The following is a 21,693-nucleotide window of genomic DNA, read 5'->3' as shown; positions in this document are numbered from 1 at the left end:
GTCGACATCCCCCTGCTCTCTGATTGGCCAAATGTCACGAATGTCAAGAGAATGTTATGAATTGTGCTTTTTGATTGGCTGGAAATGTTAAGGCGCTTCGACGCGATTGGTCCAAATGTCATAGCGCTTCGATGAGATTGGCTGCGCAGTTCGACATTGCTCAACATTTCTGAAATATTGTCAGACCATCCTTCGTCAGCTAGCGCTCAGGTCGCAGTCTCCCCTGGAGGAGTGGGTTCGAATCCCACTTCTGACAGATCTATCCTTTGGCTGCAGACAGAGACTTCAGTCTTCTGCTACGTTGAGCCAGCAGGGCGTTAACTTTGACAAAACACAGCATTTGGCAAATGCTAGTATTCATTGAGTAGGGGTTGAAGACAAGGATGAGTTTTTAGACACTTTTTGAAAATGGTTAAAGCCTCCGCTGCTCGAATTGAGATAGGCAAGCCGATCAACCAGCTGGGAACAGTCCAGGAAAAGGTCCTTGAGAGTGATTTTGTGCCTCTTTGGGATGGCACCACGAGGCGTCGTTCACTTGCAGAACGCAAGCATAGGTCTGAACCAGCGACTTTAGGTATATTGCTGCAGAGCCAGTGGTTATCTTGTAGGCAAACATCAGTATCTTGAATATGATGCGAACAGCTATTGGTAGCCAGTGCAAAATTATGAAGAGAGGTGTGACGTGGGCTTTCTTTGGCTCGTTGAAGACCACTCTCGCTGCTGCATCCTGGATCAGTTGCAGAGGCTTGATAGTACGTGCCGGAAGACCCGCCAAGGGAGCATAACAGTAGCCCAGTCTGGAGAAAACAAAGAGCTTGGACAAGGAGTTGTGTGGCCTGCTCTGATCGGAAGGGTCTAATCTCCCGAACGTTGTATAAGGCAAATCTGCAGGACCGGGCCAGTGCAGCAATATGGCCTTTGAAACTTCACAAAACCTCAGGACGACGTGGCCATGTGTTACAAGAATATGAGAGGGATTCTATTACTGCCTTCATGCAGTGTTAGCCAGCATGAATGCAGAATTTTCACTTCATTGTATATGAAAGGATGGCACGGGTCTACACGCAATGTCGCTGGATGAGATTCAGGGAATTTACCTGGAACCTCACAGTTTTCCACAAAACCTCATTTCACCTGCCCTAAAGAGGAGCTGTGGCATTTTGCCCCCAGGAGACACAGGGAAACCCACACGGAAGGGGACAGAGAACCTCACTCTTTCTTTCTTAGCCACGGGTGTCAAACTCAGTCCCTGGAAGGCCGGAGACCTGCAGAGTTTAGATTCAAGCCTGATTGAACACACCTGATCCAACTAATCATGGCCTTCAGGCTCATTTGAAAACTACATGCCTTGTGTGTTTGAGAAGGGTTGGAAGAACACTCTACAGGGCTCGGGCCCTAAAGGAATTTAGTTTGATACCCCTGGTCTAAGCGCTCTCAGTGATCAGAAAAAAGCACCACTCTGCCCCGTGTGAGGCTCAAACTCACGACCTTCAGATTATGAGACTGACGCACTGCCTAACTGCGCCAACAAGGCTTGTGGGCTAAAGGGCGCCCAAACAGAGAATAAGTAGCTTCTAGATCCGTGCATTCAGGTGTGTCTCCAACAGGCCATCCCTAGCCAACCATGTGTGTCAGGATGGCCGAGCGGTCTAAGGCGCTGCGTTCAGGTCGCAGTCTACCCTGGAGGCGTGGGTTCGACAAGGATGAGTTTTTAGACACTTTTTGAAAATGGTTAAAGCCTCCGCTGCTCGAATTGAGATAGGCAAGCCGATCCACCAGCTGGGAACAGTCCAGGAAAAGGTCCTTGAGAGTGATTTTGTGCCTCTTTGGGATGGCACCACGAGGCGTCATTCACTTGCAGAACGCAAGCATAGGTCTGAACCAGCGACTTTAGGTATATTGCTGCAGAGCCAGTGGTTATCTTGTAGGCAAACATCAGTATCTTGAATCTGATGCGAACAGCTATTGGTAGCCAGTGCAAAATTATGAAGAGAGGTGTGACGTGGGCTTTCTTTGGCTCATTTAAGACCACTCTTGCTGCTTCATCCTGGATCAGTTGCAGAGGCTTGATAGTACGTGCCGGAAGACCCGCCAAGGGAGCATAACAGTAGCCCAGTCTGAAGAAAACAAAGAGCTTGGACAAGGAGTTGTGTGGCCTGCTCTGATCGGAAGGGTCTAATCTTCCGAACTTTGTATAAGGCAAATCTGCAGGACTGGGCCAGTGCAGCAATATGGCCTTTGAAACTTCACAAAACCTCAGGAGGATGTGGCCATGTGTTACATGAATATGAGAGGGATGCTATTACTGCCTTCATTCAGTGTTAGCCAGCATGAATGCAGAATTTTCACTTCATTGTATATAAAAGGATGGCACGGGTCTACACGCAATGTCCCTGGATGAGATTCAGGGAATTTACCTGGAACCTCACAGTTTTCCACAAAACATCATTTCACCTGCCCTGAAGAGGAGCTGTGGCCTTTTGCCCCCAGGAGACACAGGGAAACCCACACGGAAGGGGACAGAGAACCTCACTCTTTCTTTCTAATCCACGGGTGTCAAACTCAGTCCCTGGAAGGCCGGAGACCTGCAGAGTTTAGATTCAAGCCTGATTGAACACACCTGATCCAACTAATCATGGCCTTCAGGCTCATTTGAAAACTACATGCCTTGTGTGTTTGAGAAGGGTTGGAACAACACTCTACAGGGCTCGGGCCCTAAAGGAATTTAGTTTGATACCCCTGGTCTAAGCGCTCTCAGTAATCAGAAAAAAAGCACCACTCTGCCCCATGTTTGGCTCGAACTCACGACCTTCAGATTATGAGACTGACGCGCTGCCTAACTGCGCCAACGAGGCTTGTGGGATAAAGGGCGCCCAAACAGAGAATAAGTAGCTTCTAGATCCTTGCTTTCAGGTGTGGCTCCAACAGGCCATCCCTAGCCAATCAAGAGTGTCAGGATGGCCGAGCGGTCTAAGGCGCTGCGTTCAGGTCGCAGTCTCCCCTGGAGGCGTGGGTTCGAATCCCACTTCTGACAGATCTATACTTTGGCTGAGGACAGAGACTTCAGTCTTCTGCTACGTTGAGCCAGCAGGGCGTTAACTTTGACAAAACACAGCATTTGGCAAATGCTAGTATTCATTGGGCAGGCGTTGAAGACAAGGATGAGTTTTTAGACACTTTTTGAAAATGGTTAAAGCCTCCGCTGATTGAATTGAGATAGGCAAGCCAATCCACCAGCTGGGAACAGTCCAGGAAAAGGTCCTTGAGAGTGATTTTGTGCCTCTTTGGGATGGCACCACGAGGCGTCGTTCACTTGCAGAATGCAAGCATAGGTCTGAACCAGCGACTTTAGGTATATTGCTGCAGAGCCAGTGGTTATCTTGTAGGCAAACATCAGTATCTTGAATCTGATGCGAACAGCTATTGGTAGCCAGTGCAAAATTATGAAGAAAGGTGTGACGTGGGCTTTCTTTGGCTCGTTTAAGACCACTCTCGCTGCTGCATCCTGGATCAGTTGCAGAGGCTTGATAGTACGTGCCGGAAGACCCGCCAAGGGAGCATAACAGTAGCCCAGTCTGGAGAAAACAAAGAGCTTGGACAAGGAGTTGTGTGGCCTGCTCTGATCGGAAGGGTCTAATCTTCCGAACTTTGTATAAGGCAAATCTGCAGGACCGGGCCAGTGCAGCAATATGGCCATTGAAACTTCACAAAACCTCAGGAGGATGTGGCCATGTGTTACATGAATATGAGAGGGATGCTATTACTGCCTTCATTCAGTGTTAGCCAGCATGAATGCAGTATTTTCACTTCATTGTGTAAAAAAGGATGGCACGGGTCTACACGCAATGTCGCTGGATGAGATTCAGGGAATTTACCTGGAACCTCACAGTTTTCCACAAAACATCATTTCACCTTCCCTGAAGAGGAGCTGTGGCCTTTTGCCCCCAGGAGACACAGGGAAACCCACACGGAAGGGGACAGAGAACCTCACTCTTTCTTTCTAAGCCACGGGTGTCAAACTCAGTCCCTGGAAGGCCGGAGACCTGCAGAGTTTAGATTCAAGCCTGATTGAAAACACCTGATCCAACTAATCATGGCCTTCAGGCTCATTTGAAAACTACATGCCTTGTGTGTTTCAGAAGGGTTGGAAGAACACTCTACAGGGCTAGGGCCCTAAAGGAATTTAGTTTGATACCCCTGGTCTAAGCGCTCTCAGTGATCAGAAAAAAGCACCACTCTGCCCCGTGTGAGGCTCGGACTCACGACCTTCAGATTATGAGACTGACGCGCTGCCTAACTGCGCCAACAAGGCTTGTGGGCTAAAGTGCGCCCAAACAGAGAATAAGTAGCTTCTAGATCCGTGCATTCAGGTGTGGCTCCAACAGGCCATCCCTAGCCAACCAAGTGTGTCAGGATGGCCGAGCGGTCTAAGGCGCTGCGTTCAGGTCGCAGTCTCCCCTGGAGGCGTGGGTTCGAATCCCACTTCTGACAGATCTATCCTTTGGCTGCAGACAGAGACTTCAGTCTTCTGCTACGTTGAGCCAGCAGGTCGTTAACTTTGACAAAACACAGCATTTGGCAAATGCTAGTATTCATTGGGCAGGCGTTGAAGACAAGGATGAGTTTTTAGACACTTTTTGAAAATGGTTAAAGCCTCCGCTGATTGAATTGAGATAGGCAAGCCGATCCACCAGCTGGGAACAGTCCAGGAAAAGGTCCTTGAGAGTGATTTTGTGCCTCTTTGGGATGGCACCACGAGGCGTCGTTCACTTGCAGAACGCAAGCATAGGTCTAAACCAGCGACTTTAGGTATATTGCTGCAGAGCCAGTGGTTATCTTGTAGGCAAACATCAGTATCTTGAATCTGATGTGAACAGCTATTGGTAGCCAGTGCAAAATTATTTAGAGAGGTGTGACGTGGGCTTTCTTTGGCTCGTTGAAGACCACTCTCGCTGCTGCATCCTGGATCAGTTGCAGAGGCTTGATAGTACGTGCCGGAAGACCCGCCAAGGGAGCATAACAGTAGCCCAGTCTGCAGAAAACAAAGAGCTTGGACAAGGAGTTGTGTGGCCTGCTCTGATCGGAAGGGTCTAATCTCCCGAACGTTGTATAAGGCAAATCTGCAGGACCGGGCCAGTGCAGCAATATGGCCTTTGAAACTTCACAAAACCTCAGGACGACGTGGCCATGTGTTACATGAATATGAGAGGGATTCTATTACTGCCTTCATGCAGTGTTAGCCAGCATGAATGCAGAATTTTCACTTCATTGTATATGAAAGGATGGCACGGGTCTACACGCAATGTCGCTGGATGAGATTCAGGGAATTTACCTGGAACCTCACAGTTTTCCACAAAACCTCATTTCACCTGCCCTAAAGAGGAGCTGTGGCATTTTGCCCCCAGGAGACACAGGGAAACCCACACGGAAGGGGACAGAGAACCTCACTCTTTCTTTCTTAGCCACGGGTGTCAAACTCAGTCCCTGGAAGGCCGGAGACCTGCAGAGTTTAGATTCAAGCCTGATTGAACACACCTGATCCAACTAATCATGGCCTTCAGGCTCATTTGAAAACTACATGCCTTGTGTGTTTGAGAAGGGTTGGAAGAACACTCTACAGGGCTCGGGCCCTAAAGGAATTTAGTTTGATACCCCTGGTCTAAGCGCTCTCAGTGATCAGAAAAAAGCACCACTCTGCCCCGTGTGAGGCTCGAACTCACGACCTTCAGATTATGAGACTGACGCACTGCCTAACTGCGCCAACAAGGCTTGTGGGCTAAAGGGCGCCCAAACAGAGAATAAGTAGCTTCTAGATCCGTGCATTCAGGTGTGTCTCCAACAGGCCATCCCTAGCCAACCATGTGTGTCAGGATGGCCGAGCGGTCTAAGGCGCTGCGTTCAGGTCGCAGTCTACCCTGGAGGCGTGGGTTCGACAAGGATGAGTTTTTAGACACTTTTTGAAAATGGTTAAAGCCTCCGCTGCTCGAATTGAGATAGGCAAGCCGATCCACCAGCTGGGAACAGTCCAGGAAAAGGTCCTTGAGAGTGATTTTGTGCCTCTTTGGGATGGCACCACGAGGCGTCATTCACTTGCAGAACGCAAGCATAGGTCTGAACCAGCGACTTTAGGTATATTGCTGCAGAGCCAGTGGTTATCTTGTAGGCAAACATCAGTATCTTGAATCTGATGCGAACAGCTATTGGTAGCCAGTGCAAAATTATGAAGAGAGGTGTGACGTGGGCTTTCTTTGGCTCATTTAAGACCACTCTCGCTGCTTCATCCTGGATCAGTTGCAGAGGCTTGATAGTACGTGCCGGAAGACCCGCCAAGGGAGCATAACAGTAGCCCAGTCTGGAGAAAACAAAGAGCTTGGACAAGGAGTTGTGTGGCCTGCTCTGATCGGAAGGGTCTAATCTTCCGAACTTTGTATAAGGCAAATCTGCAGGACTGGGCCAGTGCAGCAATATGGCCTTTGAAACTTCACAAAACCTCAGGAGGATGTGGCCATGTGTTACATGAATATGAGAGGGATGCTATTACTGCCTTCATTCAGTGTTAGCCAGCATGAATGCAGAATTTTCACTTCATTGTATATAAAAGGATGGCACGGGTCTACACGCAATGTCCCTGGATGAGATTCAGGGAATTTACCTGGAACCTCACAGTTTTCCACAAAACATCATTTCACCTGCCCTGAAGAGGAGCTGTGGCCTTTTGCCCCCAGGAGACACAGGGAAACCCACACGGAAGGGGACAGAGAACCTCACTCTTTCTTTCTAATCCACGGGTGTCAAACTCAGTCCCTGGAAGGCCGGAGACCTGCAGAGTTTAGATTCAAGCCTGATTGAACACACCTGATCCAACTAATCATGGCCTTCAGGCTCATTTGAAAACTACATGCCTTGTGTGTTTGAGAAGGGTTGGAACAACACTCTAAGGGCTCGGGCCCTAAAGGAATTTAGTTTGATACCCCTGGTCTAAGCGCTCTCAGTAATCAGAAAAAAAGCACCACTCTGCCCCGTGTGAGGCTCGAACTCACGACCTTCAGATTATGAGACTGACGCGCTGCCTAACTGCGCCAACGAGGCTTGTGGGATAAAGGGCGCCCAAACAGAGAATAAGTAGCTTCTAGATCCTTGCTTTCAGGTGTGGCTCCAACAGGCCATCCCTAGCCAATCAAGGGTGTCAGGATGGCCGAGCGGTCTAAGGCGCTGCGTTCAGGTCGCAGTCTCCCCTGGAGGCGTGGGTTCGAATCCCACTTCTGACAGATCTATACTTTGGCTGAGGACAGAGACTTCAGTCTTCTGCTACGTTGAGCCAGCAGGGCGTTAACTTTGACAAAACACAGCATTTGGCAAATGCTAGTATTCATTGGGCAGGCGTTGAAGACAAGGATGAGTTTTTAGACACTTTTTGAAAATGGTTAAAGCCTCCGCTGATTGAATTGAGATAGGCAAGCCAATCCACCAGCTGGGAACAGTCCAGGAAAAGGTCCTTGAGAGTGATTTTGTGCCTCTTTGGGATGGCACCACGAGGCGTCGTTCACTTGCAGAATGCAAGCATAGGTCTGAACCAGCGACTTTAGGTATATTACTGCAGAGCCAGTGGTTATCTTGTAGGCAAACATCAGTATCTTGAATCTGATGCGAACAGCTATTGGTAGCCAGTGCAAAATTATGAAGAAAGGTGTGACGTGGGCTTTCTTTGGCTCGTTTAAGACCACTCTCGCTGCTGCATCCTGGATCAGTTGCAGAGGCTTGATAGTACGTGCCGGAAGACCCGCCAAGGGAGCATAACAGTAGCCCAGTCTGGAGAAAACAAAGAGCTTGGACAAGGAGTTGTGTGGCCTGCTCTGATCGGAAGGGTCTAATCTTCCGAACTTTGTATAAGGCAAATCTGCAGGACCGGGCCAGTGCAGCAATATGGCCATTGAAACTTCACAAAACCTCAGGAGGATGTGGCCATGTGTTACATGAATATGAGAGGGATTCTATTACTGCCTTCATGCAGTGTTAGCCAGCATGAATGCAGAATTTTCACTTCATTGTATATGAAAGGATGGCACGGGTCTACACGCAATGTCGCTGGATGAGATTCAGGGAATTTACCTGGAACCTCACAGTTTTCCACAAAACCTCATTTCACCTGCCCTAAAGAGGAGCTGTGGCATTTTGCCCCCAGGAGACACAGGGAAACCCACACGGAAGGGGACAGAGAACCTCACTCTTTCTTTCTTAGCCACGGGTGTCAAACTCAGTCCCTGGAAGGCCGGAGACCTGCAGAGTTTAGATTCAAGCCTGATTGAACACACCTGATCCAACTAATCATGGCCTTCAGGCTCATTTGAAAACTACATGCCTTGTGTGTTTGAGAAGGGTTGGAAGAACACTCTACAGGGCTCGGGCCCTAAAGGAATTTAGTTTGATACCCCTGGTCTAAGCGCTCTCAGTGATCAGAAAAAAGCACCACTCTGCCCCGTGTGAGGCTCAAACTCACGACCTTCAGATTATGAGACTGACGCACTGCCTAACTGCGCCAACAAGGCTTGTGGGCTAAAGGGCGCCCAAACAGAGAATAAGTAGCTTCTAGATCCGTGCATTCAGGTGTGTCTCCAACAGGCCATCCCTAGCCAACCATGTGTGTCAGGATGGCCGAGCGGTCTAAGGCGCTGCGTTCAGGTCGCAGTCTACCCTGGAGGCGTGGGTTCGACAAGGATGAGTTTTTAGACACTTTTTGAAAATGGTTAAAGCCTCCGCTGCTCGAATTGAGATAGGCAAGCCGATCCACCAGCTGGGAACAGTCCAGGAAAAGGTCCTTGAGAGTGATTTTGTGCCTCTTTGGGATGGCACCACGAGGCGTCATTCACTTGCAGAACGCAAGCATAGGTCTGAACCAGCGACTTTAGGTATATTGCTGCAGAGCCAGTGGTTATCTTGTAGGCAAACATCAGTATCTTGAATCTGATGCGAACAGCTATTGGTAGCCAGTGCAAAATTATGAAGAGAGGTGTGACGTGGGCTTTCTTTGGCTCATTTAAGACCACTCTCGCTGCTTCATCCTGGATCAGTTGCAGAGGCTTGATAGTACGTGCCGGAAGACCCGCCAAGGGAGCATAACAGTAGCCCAGTCTGAAGAAAACAAAGAGCTTGGACAAGGAGTTGTGTGGCCTGCTCTGATCGGAAGGGTCTAATCTTCCGAACTTTGTATAAGGCAAATCTGCAGGACTGGGCCAGTGCAGCAATATGGCCTTTGAAACTTCACAAAACCTCAGGAGGATGTGGCCATGTGTTACATGAATATGAGAGGGATGCTATTACTGCCTTCATTCAGTGTTAGCCAGCATGAATGCAGAATTTTCACTTCATTGTATATAAAAGGATGGCACGGGTCTACACGCAATGTCCCTGGATGAGATTCAGGGAATTTACCTGGAACCTCACAGTTTTCCACAAAACATCATTTCACCTGCCCTGAAGAGGAGCTGTGGCCTTTTGCCCCCAGGAGACACAGGGAAACCCACACGGAAGGGGACAGAGAACCTCACTCTTTCTTTCTAATCCACGGGTGTCAAACTCAGTCCCTGGAAGGCCGGAGACCTGCAGAGTTTAGATTCAAGCCTGATTGAACACACCTGATCCAACTAATCATGGCCTTCAGGCTCATTTGAAAACTACATGCCTTGTGTGTTTGAGAAGGGTTGGAACAACACTCTACAGGGCTCGGGCCCTAAAGGAATTTAGTTTGATACCCCTGGTCTAAGCGCTCTCAGTAATCAGAAAAAAAGCACCACTCTGCCCCATGTGAGGCTCGAACTCACGACCTTCAGATTATGAGACTGACGCGCTGCCTAACTGCGCCAACGAGGCTTGTGGGATAAAGGGCGCCCAAACAGAGAATAAGTAGCTTCTAGATCCTTGCTTTCAGGTGTGGCTCCAACAGGCCATCCCTAGCCAATCAAGGGTGTCAGGATGGCCGAGCGGTCTAAGGCGCTGCGTTCAGGTCGCAGTCTCCCCTGGAGGCGTGGGTTCGAATCCCACTTCTGACAGATCTATACTTTGGCTGAGGACAGAGACTTCAGTCTTCTGCTACGTTGAGCCAGCAGGGCGTTAACTTTGACAAAACACAGCATTTGGCAAATGCTAGTATTCATTGGGCAGGCGTTGAAGACAAGGATGAGTTTTTAGACACTTTTTGAAAATGGTTAAAGCCTCCGCTGATTGAATTGAGATAGGCAAGCCAATCCACCAGCTGGGAACAGTCCAGGAAAAGGTCCTTGAGAGTGATTTTGTGCCTCTTTGGGATGGCACCACGAGGCGTCGTTCACTTGCAGAATGCAAGCATAGGTCTGAACCAGCGACTTTAGGTATATTGCTGCAGAGCCAGTGGTTATCTTGTAGGCAAACATCAGTATCTTGAATCTGATGCGAACAGCTATTGGTAGCCAGTGCAAAATTATGAAGAAAGGTGTGACGTGGGCTTTCTTTGGCTCGTTTAAGACCACTCTCGCTGCTGCATCCTGGATCAGTTGCAGAGGCTTGATAGTACGTGCCGGAAGACCCGCCAAGGGAGCATAACAGTAGCCCAGTCTGGAGAAAACAAAGAGCTTGGACAAGGAGTTGTGTGGCCTGCTCTGATCGGAAGGGTCTAATCTTCCGAACTTTGTATAAGGCAAATCTGCAGGACCGGGCCAGTGCAGCAATATGGCCATTGAAACTTCACAAAACCTCAGGAGGATGTGGCCATGTGTTACATGAATATGAGAGGGATGCTATTACTGCCTTCATTCAGTGTTAGCCAGCATGAATGCAGTATTTTCACTTCATTGTGTAAAAAAGGATGGCACGGGTCTACACGCAATGTCGCTGGATGAGATTCAGGGAATTTACCTGGAACCTCACAGTTTTCCACAAAACATCATTTCACCTTCCCTGAAGAGGAGCTGTGGCCTTTTGCCCCCAGGAGACACAGGGAAACCCACACGGAAGGGGACAGAGAACCTCACTCTTTCTTTCTAAGCCACGGGTGTCAAACTCAGTCCCTGGAAGGCCGGAGACCTGCAGAGTTTAGATTCAAGCCTGATTGAAAACACCTGATCCAACTAATCATGGCCTTCAGGCTCATTTGAAAACTACATGCCTTGTGTGTTTCAGAAGGGTTGGAAGAACACTCTACAGGGCTAGGGCCCTAAAGGAATTTAGTTTGATACCCCTGGTCTAAGCGCTCTCAGTGATCAGAAAAAAGCACCACTCTGCCCCGTGTGAGGCTCGGACTCACGACCTTCAGATTATGAGACTGACGCGCTGCCTAACTGCGCCAACAAGGCTTGTGGGCTAAAGTGCGCCCAAACAGAGAATAAGTAGCTTCTAGATCCGTGCATTCAGGTGTGGCTCCAACAGGCCATCCCTAGCCAACCAAGTGTGTCAGGATGGCCGAGCGGTCTAAGGCGCTGCGTTCAGGTCGCAGTCTCCCCTGGAGGCGTGGGTTCGAATCCCACTTCTGACAGATCTATCCTTTGGCTGCAGACAGAGACTTCAGTCTTCTGCTACGTTGAGCCAGCAGGTCGTTAACTTTGACAAAACACAGCATTTGGCAAATGCTAGTATTCATTGGGCAGGCGTTGAAGACAAGGATGAGTTTTTAGACACTTTTTGAAAATGGTTAAAGCCTCCGCTGATTGAATTGAGATAGGCAAGCCGATCCACCAGCTGGGAACAGTCCAGGAAAAGGTCCTTGAGAGTGATTTTGTGCCTCTTTGGGATGGCACCACGAGGCGTCGTTCACTTGCAGAACGCAAGCATAGGTCTAAACCAGCGACTTTAGGTATATTGCTGCAGAGCCAGTGGTTATCTTGTAGGCAAACATCAGTATCTTGAATCTGATGTGAACAGCTATTGGTAGCCAGTGCAAAATTATTTAGAGAGGTGTGACGTGGGCTTTCTTTGGCTCGTTGAAGACCACTCTCGCTGCTGCATCCTGGATCAGTTGCAGAGGCTTGATAGTACGTGCCGGAAGACCCGCCAAGGGAGCATAACAGTAGCCCAGTCTGGAGAAAACAAAGAGCTTGGACAAGGAGTTGTGTGGCCTGCTCTGATCGGAAGGGTCTAATCTCCCGAACGTTGTATAAGGCAAATCTGCAGGACCGGGCCAGTGCAGCAATATGGCCTTTGAAACTTCACAAAACCTCAGGACGACGTGGCCATGTGTTACATGAATATGAGAGGGATTCTATTACTGCCTTCATGCAGTGTTAGCCAGCATGAATGCAGAATTTTCACTTCATTGTATATGAAAGGATGGCACGGGTCTACACGCAATGTCGCTGGATGAGATTCAGGGAATTTACCTGGAACCTCACAGTTTTCCACAAAACCTCATTTCACCTGCCCTAAAGAGGAGCTGTGGCATTTTGCCCCCAGGAGACACAGGGAAACCCACACGGAAGGGGACAGAGAACCTCACTCTTTCTTTCTTAGCCACGGGTGTCAAACTCAGTCCCTGGAAGGCCGGAGACCTGCAGAGTTTAGATTCAAGCCTGATTGAACACACCTGATCCAACTAATCATGGCCTTCAGGCTCATTTGAAAACTACATGCCTTGTGTGTTTGAGAAGGGTTGGAAGAACACTCTACAGGGCTCGGGCCCTAAAGGAATTTAGTTTGATACCCCTGGTCTAAGCGCTCTCAGTGATCAGAAAAAAGCACCACTCTGCCCCGTGTGAGGCTCGAACTCACGACCTTCAGATTATGAGACTGACGCACTGCCTAACTGCGCCAACAAGGCTTGTGGGCTAAAGGGCGCCCAAACAGAGAATAAGTAGCTTCTAGATCCGTGCATTCAGGTGTGTCTCCAACAGGCCATCCCTAGCCAACCATGTGTGTCAGGATGGCCGAGCGGTCTAAGGCGCTGCGTTCAGGTCGCAGTCTACCCTGGAGGCGTGGGTTCGACAAGGATGAGTTTTTAGACACTTTTTGAAAATGGTTAAAGCCTCCGCTGCTCGAATTGAGATAGGCAAGCCGATCCACCAGCTGGGAACAGTCCAGGAAAAGGTCCTTGAGAGTGATTTTGTGCCTCTTTGGGATGGCACCACGAGGCGTCATTCACTTGCAGAACGCAAGCATAGGTCTGAACCAGCGACTTTAGGTATATTGCTGCAGAGCCAGTGGTTATCTTGTAGGCAAACATCAGTATCTTGAATCTGATGCGAACAGCTATTGGTAGCCAGTGCAAAATTATGAAGAGAGGTGTGACGTGGGCTTTCTTTGGCTCATTTAAGACCACTCTCGCTGCTTCATCCTGGATCAGTTGCAGAGGCTTGATAGTACGTGCCGGAAGACCCGCCAAGGGAGCATAACAGTAGCCCAGTCTGGAGAAAACAAAGAGCTTGGACAAGGAGTTGTGTGGCCTGCTCTGATCGGAAGGGTCTAATCTTCCGAACTTTGTATAAGGCAAATCTGCAGGACTGGGCCAGTGCAGCAATATGGCCTTTGAAACTTCACAAAACCTCAGGAGGATGTGGCCATGTGTTACATGAATATGAGAGGGATGCTATTACTGCCTTCATTCAGTGTTAGCCAGCATGAATGCAGAATTTTCACTTCATTGTATATAAAAGGATGGCACGGGTCTACACGCAATGTCCCTGGATGAGATTCAGGGAATTTACCTGGAACCTCACAGTTTTCCACAAAACATCATTTCACCTGCCCTGAAGAGGAGCTGTGGCCTTTTGCCCCCAGGAGACACAGGGAAACCCACACGGAAGGGGACAGAGAACCTCACTCTTTCTTTCTAATCCACGGGTGTCAAACTCAGTCCCTGGAAGGCCGGAGACCTGCAGAGTTTAGATTCAAGCCTGATTGAACACACCTGATCCAACTAATCATGGCCTTCAGGCTCATTTGAAAACTACATGCCTTGTGTGTTTGAGAAGGGTTGGAACAACACTCTACAGGGCTCGGGCCCTAAAGGAATTTAGTTTGATACCCCTGGTCTAAGCGCTCTCAGTAATCAGAAAAAAAGCACCACTCTGCCCCGTGTGAGGCTCGAACTCACGACCTTCAGATTATGAGACTGACGCGCTGCCTAACTGCGCCAACGAGGCTTGTGGGATAAAGGGCGCCCAAACAGAGAATAAGTAGCTTCTAGATCCTTGCTTTCAGGTGTGGCTCCAACAGGCCATCCCTAGCCAATCAAGGGTGTCAGGATGGCCGAGCGGTCTAAGGCGCTGCGTTCAGGTCGCAGTCTCCCCTGGAGGCGTGGGTTCGAATCCCACTTCTGACAGATCTATACTTTGGCTGAGGACAGAGACTTCAGTCTTCTGCTACGTTGAGCCAGCAGGGCGTTAACTTTGACAAAACACAGCATTTGGCAAATGCTAGTATTCATTGGGCAGGCGTTGAAGACAAGGATGAGTTTTTAGACACTTTTTGAAAATGGTTAAAGCCTCCGCTGATTGAATTGAGATAGGCAAGCCAATCCACCAGCTGGGAACAGTCCAGGAAAAGGTCCTTGAGAGTGATTTTGTGCCTCTTTGGGATGGCACCACGAGGCGTCGTTCACTTGCAGAATGCAAGCATAGGTCTGAACCAGCGACTTTAGGTATATTACTGCAGAGCCAGTGGTTATCTTGTAGGCAAACATCAGTATCTTGAATCTGATGCGAACAGCTATTGGTAGCCAGTGCAAAATTATGAAGAAAGGTGTGACGTGGGCTTTCTTTGGCTCGTTTAAGACCACTCTCGCTGCTGCATCCTGGATCAGTTGCAGAGGCTTGATAGTACGTGCCGGAAGACCCGCCAAGGGAGCATAACAGTAGCCCAGTCTGGAGAAAACAAAGAGCTTGGACAAGGAGTTGTGTGGCCTGCTCTGATCGGAAGGGTCTAATCTTCCGAACTTTGTATAAGGCAAATCTGCAGGACCGGGCCAGTGCAGCAATATGGCCATTGAAACTTCACAAAACCTCAGGAGGATGTGGCCATGTGTTACATGAATATGAGAGGGATTCTATTACTGCCTTCATGCAGTGTTAGCCAGCATGAATGCAGAATTTTCACTTCATTGTATATGAAAGGATGGCACGGGTCTACACGCAATGTCGCTGGATGAGATTCAGGGAATTTACCTGGAACCTCACAGTTTTCCACAAAACCTCATTTCACCTGCCCTAAAGAGGAGCTGTGGCATTTTGCCCCCAGGAGACACAGGGAAACCCACACGGAAGGGGACAGAGAACCTCACTCTTTCTTTCTTAGCCACGGGTGTCAAACTCAGTCCCTGGAAGGCCGGAGACCTGCAGAGTTTAGATTCAAGCCTGATTGAACACACCTGATCCAACTAATCATGGCCTTCAGGCTCATTTGAAAACTACATGCCTTGTGTGTTTGAGAAGGGTTGGAAGAACACTCTACAGGGCTCGGGCCCTAAAGGAATTTAGTTTGATACCCCTGGTCTAAGCGCTCTCAGTGATCAGAAAAAAGCACCACTCTGCCCCGTGTGAGGCTCAAACTCACGACCTTCAGATTATGAGACTGACGCACTGCCTAACTGCGCCAACAAGGCTTGTGGGCTAAAGGGCGCCCAAACAGAGAATAAGTAGCTTCTAGATCCGTGCATTCAGGTGTGTCTCCAACAGGCCATCCCTAGCCAACCATGTGTGTCAGGATGGCCGAGCGGTCTAAGGCGCTGCGTTCAGGTCGCAGTCTACCCTGGAGGCGTGGGTTCGACAAGGATGAGTTTTTAGACACTTTTTGAAAATGGTTAAAGCCTCCGCTGCTCGAATTGAGATAGGCAAGCCGATCCACCAGCTGGGAACAGTCCAGGAAAAGGTCCTTGAGAGTGATTTTGTGCCTCTTTGGGATGGCACCACGAGGCGTCATTCACTTGCAGAACGCAAGCATAGGTCTGAACCAGCGACTTTAGGTATATTGCTGCAGAGCCAGTGGTTATCTTGTAGGCAAACATCAGTATCTTGAATCTGATGCGAACAGCTATTGGTAGCCAGTGCAAAATTATGAAGAGAGGTGTGACGTGGGCTTTCTTTGGCTCATTTAAGACCACTCTCGCTGCTTCATCCTGGATCAGTTGCAGAGGCTTGATAGTACGTGCCGGAAGACCCGCCAAGGGAGCATAACAGTAGCCCAGTCTGAAGAAAACAAAGAGCTTGGACAAGGAGTTGTGTGGCCTGCTCTGATCGGAAGGGTCTAATCTTCCGAACTTTGTATAAGGCAAATCTGCAGGACTGGGCCAGTGCAGCAATATGGCCTTTGAAACTTCACAAAACCTCAGGAGGATGTGGCCATGTGTTACATGAATATGAGAGGGATGCTATTACTGCCTTCATTCAGTGTTAGCCAGCATGAATGCAGAATTTTCACTTCATTGTATATAAAAGGATGGCACGGGTCTACACGCAATGTCCCTGGATGAGATTCAGGGAATTTACCTGGAACCTCACAGTTTTCCACAAAACATCATTTCACCTGCCCTGAAGAGGAGCTGTGGCCTTTTGCCCCCAGGAGACACAGGGAAACCCACACGGAAGGGGACAGAGAACCTCACTCTTTCTTTCTAATCCACGGGTGTCAAACTCAGTCCCTGGAAGGCCGGAGACCTGCAGAGTTTAGATTCAAGCCTGATTGAACACACCTGATCCAACTAATCATGGCCTTCAGGCTCATTTGAAAACTACATGCCTTGTGTGTTTGAGAAGGGTTGGAACAACACTCTACAGGGCTCGGGCCCTAAAGGAATTTAGTTTGATACCCCTGGTCTAAGCGCTCTCAGTAATCAGAAAAAAAGCACCACTCTGCCCCATGTGAGGCTCGAACTCACGACCTTCAGATTATGAGACTGACGCGCTGCCTAACTGCGCCAACGAGGCTTGTGGGATAAAGGGCGCCCAAACAGAGAATAAGTAGCTTCTAGATCCTTGCTTTCAGGTGTGGCTCCAACAGGCCATCCCTAGCCAATCAAGGGTGTCAGGATGGCCGAGCGGTCTAAGGCGCTGCGTTCAGGTCGCAGTCTCCCCTGGAGGCGTGGGTTCGAATCCCACTTCTGACAGATCTATACTTTGGCTGAGGACAGAGACTTCAGTCTTCTGCTACGTTGAGCCAGCAGGGCGTTAACTTTGACAAAACACAGCATTTGGCAAATGCTAGTATTCATTGGGCAGGCGTTGAAGACAAGGATGAGTTTTTAGACACTTTTTGAAAATGGTTAAAGCCTCCGCTGATTGAATTGAGATAGGCAAGCCAATCCACCAGCTGGGAACAGTCCAGGAAAAGGTCCTTGAGAGTGATTTTGTGCCTCTTTGGGATGGCACCACGAGGCGTCGTTCACTTGCAGAATGCAAGCATAGGTCTGAACCAGCGACTTTAGGTATATTACTGCAGAGCCAGTGGTTATCTTGTAGGCAAACATCAGTATCTTGAATCTGATGCGAACAGCTATTGGTAGCCAGTGCAAAATTATGAAGAAAGGTGTGACGTGGGCTTTCTTTGGCTCGTTTAAGACCACTCTCGCTGCTGCATCCTGGATCAGTTGCAGAGGCTTGATAGTACGTGCCGGAAGACCCGCCAAGGGAGCATAACAGTAGCCCAGTCTGGAGAAAACAAAGAGCTTGGACAAGGAGTTGTGTGGCCTGCTCTGATCGGAAGGGTCTAATCTTCCGAACTTTGTATAAGGCAAATCTGCAGGACCGGGCCAGTGCAGCAATATGGCCATTGAAACTTCACAAAACCTCAGGAGGATGTGGCCATGTGTTACATGAATATGAGAGGGATGCTATTACTGCCTTCATTCAGTGTTAGCCAGCATGAATGCAGTATTTTCACTTCATTGTGTAAAAAAGGATGGCACGGGTCTACACGCAATGTCGCTGGATGAGATTCAGGGAATTTACCTGGAACCTCACAGTTTTCCACAAAACATCATTTCACCTTCCCTGAAGAGGAGCTGTGGCCTTTTGCCCCCAGGAGACACAGGGAAACCCACACGGAAGGGGACAGAGAACCTCACTCTTTCTTTCTAAGCCACGGGTGTCAAACTCAGTCCCTGGAAGGCCGGAGACCTGCAGAGTTTAGATTCAAGCCTGATTGAAAACACCTGATCCAACTAATCATGGCCTTCAGGCTCATTTGAAAACTACATGCCTTGTGTGTTTCAGAAGGGTTGGAAGAACACTCTACAGGGCTAGGGCCCTAAAGGAATTTAGTTTGATACCCCTGGTCTAAGCGCTCTCAGTGATCAGAAAAAAGCACCACTCTGCCCCGTGTGAGGCTCGGACTCACGACCTTCAGATTATGAGACTGACGCGCTGCCTAACTGCGCCAACAAGGCTTGTGGGCTAAAGTGCGCCCAAACAGAGAATAAGTAGCTTCTAGATCCGTGCATTCAGGTGTGGCTCCAACAGGCCATCCCTAGCCAACCAAGTGTGTCAGGATGGCCGAGCGGTCTAAGGCGCTGCGTTCAGGTCGCAGTCTCCCCTGGAGGCGTGGGTTCGAATCCCACTTCTGACAGATCTATCCTTTGGCTGCAGACAGAGACTTCAGTCTTCTGCTACGTTGAGCCAGCAGGTCGTTAACTTTGACAAAACACAGCATTTGGCAAATGCTAGTATTCATTGGGCAGGCGTTGAAGACAAGGATGAGTTTTTAGACACTTTTTGAAAATGGTTAAAGCCTCCGCTGATTGAATTGAGATAGGCAAGCCGATCCACCAGCTGGGAACAGTCCAGGAAAAGGTCCTTGAGAGTGATTTTGTGCCTCTTTGGGATGGCACCACGAGGCGTCGTTCACTTGCAGAACGCAAGCATAGGTCTAAACCAGCGACTTTAGGTATATTGCTGCAGAGCCAGTGGTTATCTTGTAGGCAAACATCAGTATCTTGAATCTGATGTGAACAGCTATTGGTAGCCAGTGCAAAATTATTTAGAGAGGTGTGACGTGGGCTTTCTTTGGCTCGTTGAAGACCACTCTCGCTGCTGCATCCTGGATCAGTTGCAGAGGCTTGATAGTACGTGCCGGAAGACCCGCCAAGGGAGCATAACAGTAGCCCAGTCTGGAGAAAACAAAGAGCTTGGACAAGGAGTTGTGTGGCCTGCTCTGATCGGAAGGGTCTAATCTCCCGAACGTTGTATAAGGCAAATCTGCAGGACCGGGCCAGTGCAGCAATATGGCCTTTGAAACTTCACAAAACCTCAGGACGACGTGGCCATGTGTTACATGAATATGAGAGGGATTCTATTACTGCCTTCATGCAGTGTTAGCCAGCATGAATGCAGAATTTTCACTTCATTGTATATGAAAGGATGGCACGGGTCTACACGCAATGTCGCTGGATGAGATTCAGGGAATTTACCTGGAACCTCACAGTTTTCCACAAAACCTCATTTCACCTGCCCTAAAGAGGAGCTGTGGCATTTTGCCCCCAGGAGACACAGGGAAACCCACACGGAAGGGGACAGAGAACCTCACTCTTTCTTTCTTAGCCACGGGTGTCAAACTCAGTCCCTGGAAGGCCGGAGACCTGCAGAGTTTAGATTCAAGCCTGATTGAACACACCTGATCCAACTAATCATGGCCTTCAGGCTCATTTGAAAACTACATGCCTTGTGTGTTTGAGAAGGGTTGGAAGAACACTCTACAGGGCTCGGGCCCTAAAGGAATTTAGTTTGATACCCCTGGTCTAAGCGCTCTCAGTGATCAGAAAAAAGCACCACTCTGCCCCGTGTGAGGCTCGAACTCACGACCTTCAGATTATGAGACTGACGCACTGCCTAACTGCGCCAACAAGGCTTGTGGGCTAAAGGGCGCCCAAACAGAGAATAAGTAGCTTCTAGATCCGTGCATTCAGGTGTGTCTCCAACAGGCCATCCCTAGCCAACCATGTGTGTCAGGATGGCCGAGCGGTCTAAGGCGCTGCGTTCAGGTCGCAGTCTACCCTGGAGGCGTGGGTTCGACAAGGATGAGTTTTTAGACACTTTTTGAAAATGGTTAAAGCCTCCGCTGCTCGAATTGAGATAGGCAAGCCGATCCACCAGCTGGGAACAGTCCAGGAAAAGGTCCTTGAGAGTGATTTTGTGCCTCTTTGGGATGGCACCACGAGGCGTCATTCACTTGCAGAACGCAAGCATAGGTCTGAACCAGCGACTTTAGGTATATTGCTGCAGAGCCAGTGGTTATCTTGTAGGCAAACATCAGTATCTTGAATCTGATGCGAACAGCTATTGGTAGCCAGTGCAAAATTATGAAGAGAGGTGTGACGTGGGCTTTCTTTGGCTCATTTAAGACCACTCTCGCTGCTTCATCCTGGATCAGTTGCAGAGGCTTGATAGTACGTGCCGGAAGACCCGCCAAGGGAGCATAACAGTAGCCCAGTCTGGAGAAAACAAAGAGCTTGGACAAGGAGTTGTGTGGCCTGCTCTGATCGGAAGGGTCTAATCTTCCGAACTTTGTATAAGGCAAATCTGCAGGACTGGGCCAGTGCAGCAATATGGCCTTTGAAACTTCACAAAACCTCAGGAGGATGTGGCCATGTGTTACATGAATATGAGAGGGATGCTATTACTGCCTTCATTCAGTGTTAGCCAGCATGAATGCAGAATTTTCACTTCATTGTATATAAAAGGATGGCACGGGTCTACACGCAATGTCCCTGGATGAGATTCAGGGAATTTACCTGGAACCTCACAGTTTTCCACAAAACATCATTTCACCTGCCCTGAAGAGGAGCTGTGGCCTTTTGCCCCCAGGAGACACAGGGAAACCCACACGGAAGGGGACAGAGAACCTCACTCTTTCTTTCTAATCCACGGGTGTCAAACTCAGTCCCTGGAAGGCCGGAGACCTGCAGAGTTTAGATTCAAGCCTGATTGAACACACCTGATCCAACTAATCATGGCCTTCAGGCTCATTTGAAAACTACATGCCTTGTGTGTTTGAGAAGGGTTGGAACAACACTCTACAGGGCTCGGGCCCTAAAGGAATTTAGTTTGATACCCCTGGTCTAAGCGCTCTCAGTAATCAGAAAAAAAGCACCACTCTGCCCCGTGTGAGGCTCGAACTCACGACCTTCAGATTATGAGACTGACGCGCTGCCTAACTGCGCCAACGAGGCTTGTGGGATAAAGGGCGCCCAAACAGAGAATAAGTAGCTTCTAGATCCTTGCTTTCAGGTGTGGCTCCAACAGGCCATCCCTAGCCAATCAAGGGTGTCAGGATGGCCGAGCGGTCTAAGGCGCTGCGTTCAGGTCGCAGTCTCCCCTGGAGGCGTGGGTTCGAATCCCACTTCTGACAGATCTATACTTTGGCTGAGGACAGAGACTTCAGTCTTCTGCTACGTTGAGCCAGCAGGGCGTTAACTTTGACAAAACACAGCATTTGGCAAATGCTAGTATTCATTGGGCAGGCGTTGAAGACAAGGATGAGTTTTTAGACACTTTTTGAAAATGGTTAAAGCCTCCGCTGATTGAATTGAGATAGGCAAGCCAATCCACCAGCTGGGAACAGTCCAGGAAAAGGTCCTTGAGAGTGATTTTGTGCCTCTTTGGGATGGCACCACGAGGCGTCGTTCACTTGCAGAATGCAAGCATAGGTCTGAACCAGCGACTTTAGGTATATTACTGCAGAGCCAGTGGTTATCTTGTAGGCAAACATCAGTATCTTGAATCTGATGCGAACAGCTATTGGTAGCCA

The 21,693-nt window shown here is 49.1% G+C and overlaps 21 non-coding genes across 21 annotated transcripts; 9 read left to right on the top strand and 12 right to left on the bottom strand.

Annotated features, from left to right (window-relative positions):
* Window positions 1-1,460: 1,460 nt before the first annotated feature.
* Window positions 1,461-1,534, bottom strand: trnam-cau (transfer RNA methionine (anticodon CAU)). Its single transcript has one exon. It is a non-coding gene; the product is annotated as a tRNA-Met (tRNA).
* A 1,417-nt stretch (window positions 1,535-2,951) lies between these two features.
* Window positions 2,952-3,034, top strand: trnal-cag (transfer RNA leucine (anticodon CAG)). The gene has a single exon. It is a non-coding gene; the product is annotated as a tRNA-Leu (tRNA).
* A 1,204-nt stretch (window positions 3,035-4,238) lies between these two features.
* Window positions 4,239-4,312, bottom strand: trnam-cau (transfer RNA methionine (anticodon CAU)). The gene has a single exon. It is a non-coding gene; the product is annotated as a tRNA-Met (tRNA).
* Window positions 4,313-4,408: 96 nt separating this feature from the next.
* On the top strand, window positions 4,409-4,491 carry trnal-cag (transfer RNA leucine (anticodon CAG)). Its single transcript has one exon. It is a non-coding gene; the product is annotated as a tRNA-Leu (tRNA).
* Window positions 4,492-5,695: 1,204 nt separating this feature from the next.
* On the bottom strand, window positions 5,696-5,769 carry trnam-cau (transfer RNA methionine (anticodon CAU)). Its single transcript has one exon. It is a non-coding gene; the product is annotated as a tRNA-Met (tRNA).
* A 1,246-nt stretch (window positions 5,770-7,015) lies between these two features.
* On the bottom strand, window positions 7,016-7,089 carry trnam-cau (transfer RNA methionine (anticodon CAU)). Its single transcript has one exon. It is a non-coding gene; the product is annotated as a tRNA-Met (tRNA).
* Window positions 7,090-7,185: 96 nt separating this feature from the next.
* On the top strand, window positions 7,186-7,268 carry trnal-cag (transfer RNA leucine (anticodon CAG)). Its single transcript has one exon. It is a non-coding gene; the product is annotated as a tRNA-Leu (tRNA).
* Window positions 7,269-9,793: 2,525 nt separating this feature from the next.
* On the bottom strand, window positions 9,794-9,867 carry trnam-cau (transfer RNA methionine (anticodon CAU)). The gene has a single exon. It is a non-coding gene; the product is annotated as a tRNA-Met (tRNA).
* Window positions 9,868-9,963: 96 nt separating this feature from the next.
* On the top strand, window positions 9,964-10,046 carry trnal-cag (transfer RNA leucine (anticodon CAG)). The gene has a single exon. It is a non-coding gene; the product is annotated as a tRNA-Leu (tRNA).
* A 1,204-nt stretch (window positions 10,047-11,250) lies between these two features.
* trnam-cau (transfer RNA methionine (anticodon CAU)) lies at window positions 11,251-11,324 on the bottom strand. The gene has a single exon. It is a non-coding gene; the product is annotated as a tRNA-Met (tRNA).
* Window positions 11,325-11,420: 96 nt separating this feature from the next.
* On the top strand, window positions 11,421-11,503 carry trnal-cag (transfer RNA leucine (anticodon CAG)). The gene has a single exon. It is a non-coding gene; the product is annotated as a tRNA-Leu (tRNA).
* A 1,204-nt stretch (window positions 11,504-12,707) lies between these two features.
* Window positions 12,708-12,781, bottom strand: trnam-cau (transfer RNA methionine (anticodon CAU)). Its single transcript has one exon. It is a non-coding gene; the product is annotated as a tRNA-Met (tRNA).
* A 1,247-nt stretch (window positions 12,782-14,028) lies between these two features.
* On the bottom strand, window positions 14,029-14,102 carry trnam-cau (transfer RNA methionine (anticodon CAU)). Its single transcript has one exon. It is a non-coding gene; the product is annotated as a tRNA-Met (tRNA).
* A 96-nt stretch (window positions 14,103-14,198) lies between these two features.
* trnal-cag (transfer RNA leucine (anticodon CAG)) lies at window positions 14,199-14,281 on the top strand. Its single transcript has one exon. It is a non-coding gene; the product is annotated as a tRNA-Leu (tRNA).
* Window positions 14,282-16,806: 2,525 nt separating this feature from the next.
* trnam-cau (transfer RNA methionine (anticodon CAU)) lies at window positions 16,807-16,880 on the bottom strand. Its single transcript has one exon. It is a non-coding gene; the product is annotated as a tRNA-Met (tRNA).
* A 96-nt stretch (window positions 16,881-16,976) lies between these two features.
* Window positions 16,977-17,059, top strand: trnal-cag (transfer RNA leucine (anticodon CAG)). Its single transcript has one exon. It is a non-coding gene; the product is annotated as a tRNA-Leu (tRNA).
* Window positions 17,060-18,263: 1,204 nt separating this feature from the next.
* On the bottom strand, window positions 18,264-18,337 carry trnam-cau (transfer RNA methionine (anticodon CAU)). Its single transcript has one exon. It is a non-coding gene; the product is annotated as a tRNA-Met (tRNA).
* A 96-nt stretch (window positions 18,338-18,433) lies between these two features.
* Window positions 18,434-18,516, top strand: trnal-cag (transfer RNA leucine (anticodon CAG)). The gene has a single exon. It is a non-coding gene; the product is annotated as a tRNA-Leu (tRNA).
* Window positions 18,517-19,720: 1,204 nt separating this feature from the next.
* On the bottom strand, window positions 19,721-19,794 carry trnam-cau (transfer RNA methionine (anticodon CAU)). Its single transcript has one exon. It is a non-coding gene; the product is annotated as a tRNA-Met (tRNA).
* Window positions 19,795-21,041: 1,247 nt separating this feature from the next.
* trnam-cau (transfer RNA methionine (anticodon CAU)) lies at window positions 21,042-21,115 on the bottom strand. The gene has a single exon. It is a non-coding gene; the product is annotated as a tRNA-Met (tRNA).
* Window positions 21,116-21,211: 96 nt separating this feature from the next.
* On the top strand, window positions 21,212-21,294 carry trnal-cag (transfer RNA leucine (anticodon CAG)). Its single transcript has one exon. It is a non-coding gene; the product is annotated as a tRNA-Leu (tRNA).
* Window positions 21,295-21,693: the final 399 nt, after the last annotated feature.

This window comes from Carassius carassius, chromosome 22 (assembly GCF_963082965.1).
Source record: "Carassius carassius chromosome 22, fCarCar2.1, whole genome shotgun sequence".
NCBI lineage: Eukaryota > Metazoa > Chordata > Actinopteri > Cypriniformes > Cyprinidae > Carassius > Carassius carassius.
This window is presented reverse-complemented; position numbering and strand designations above follow the sequence as displayed.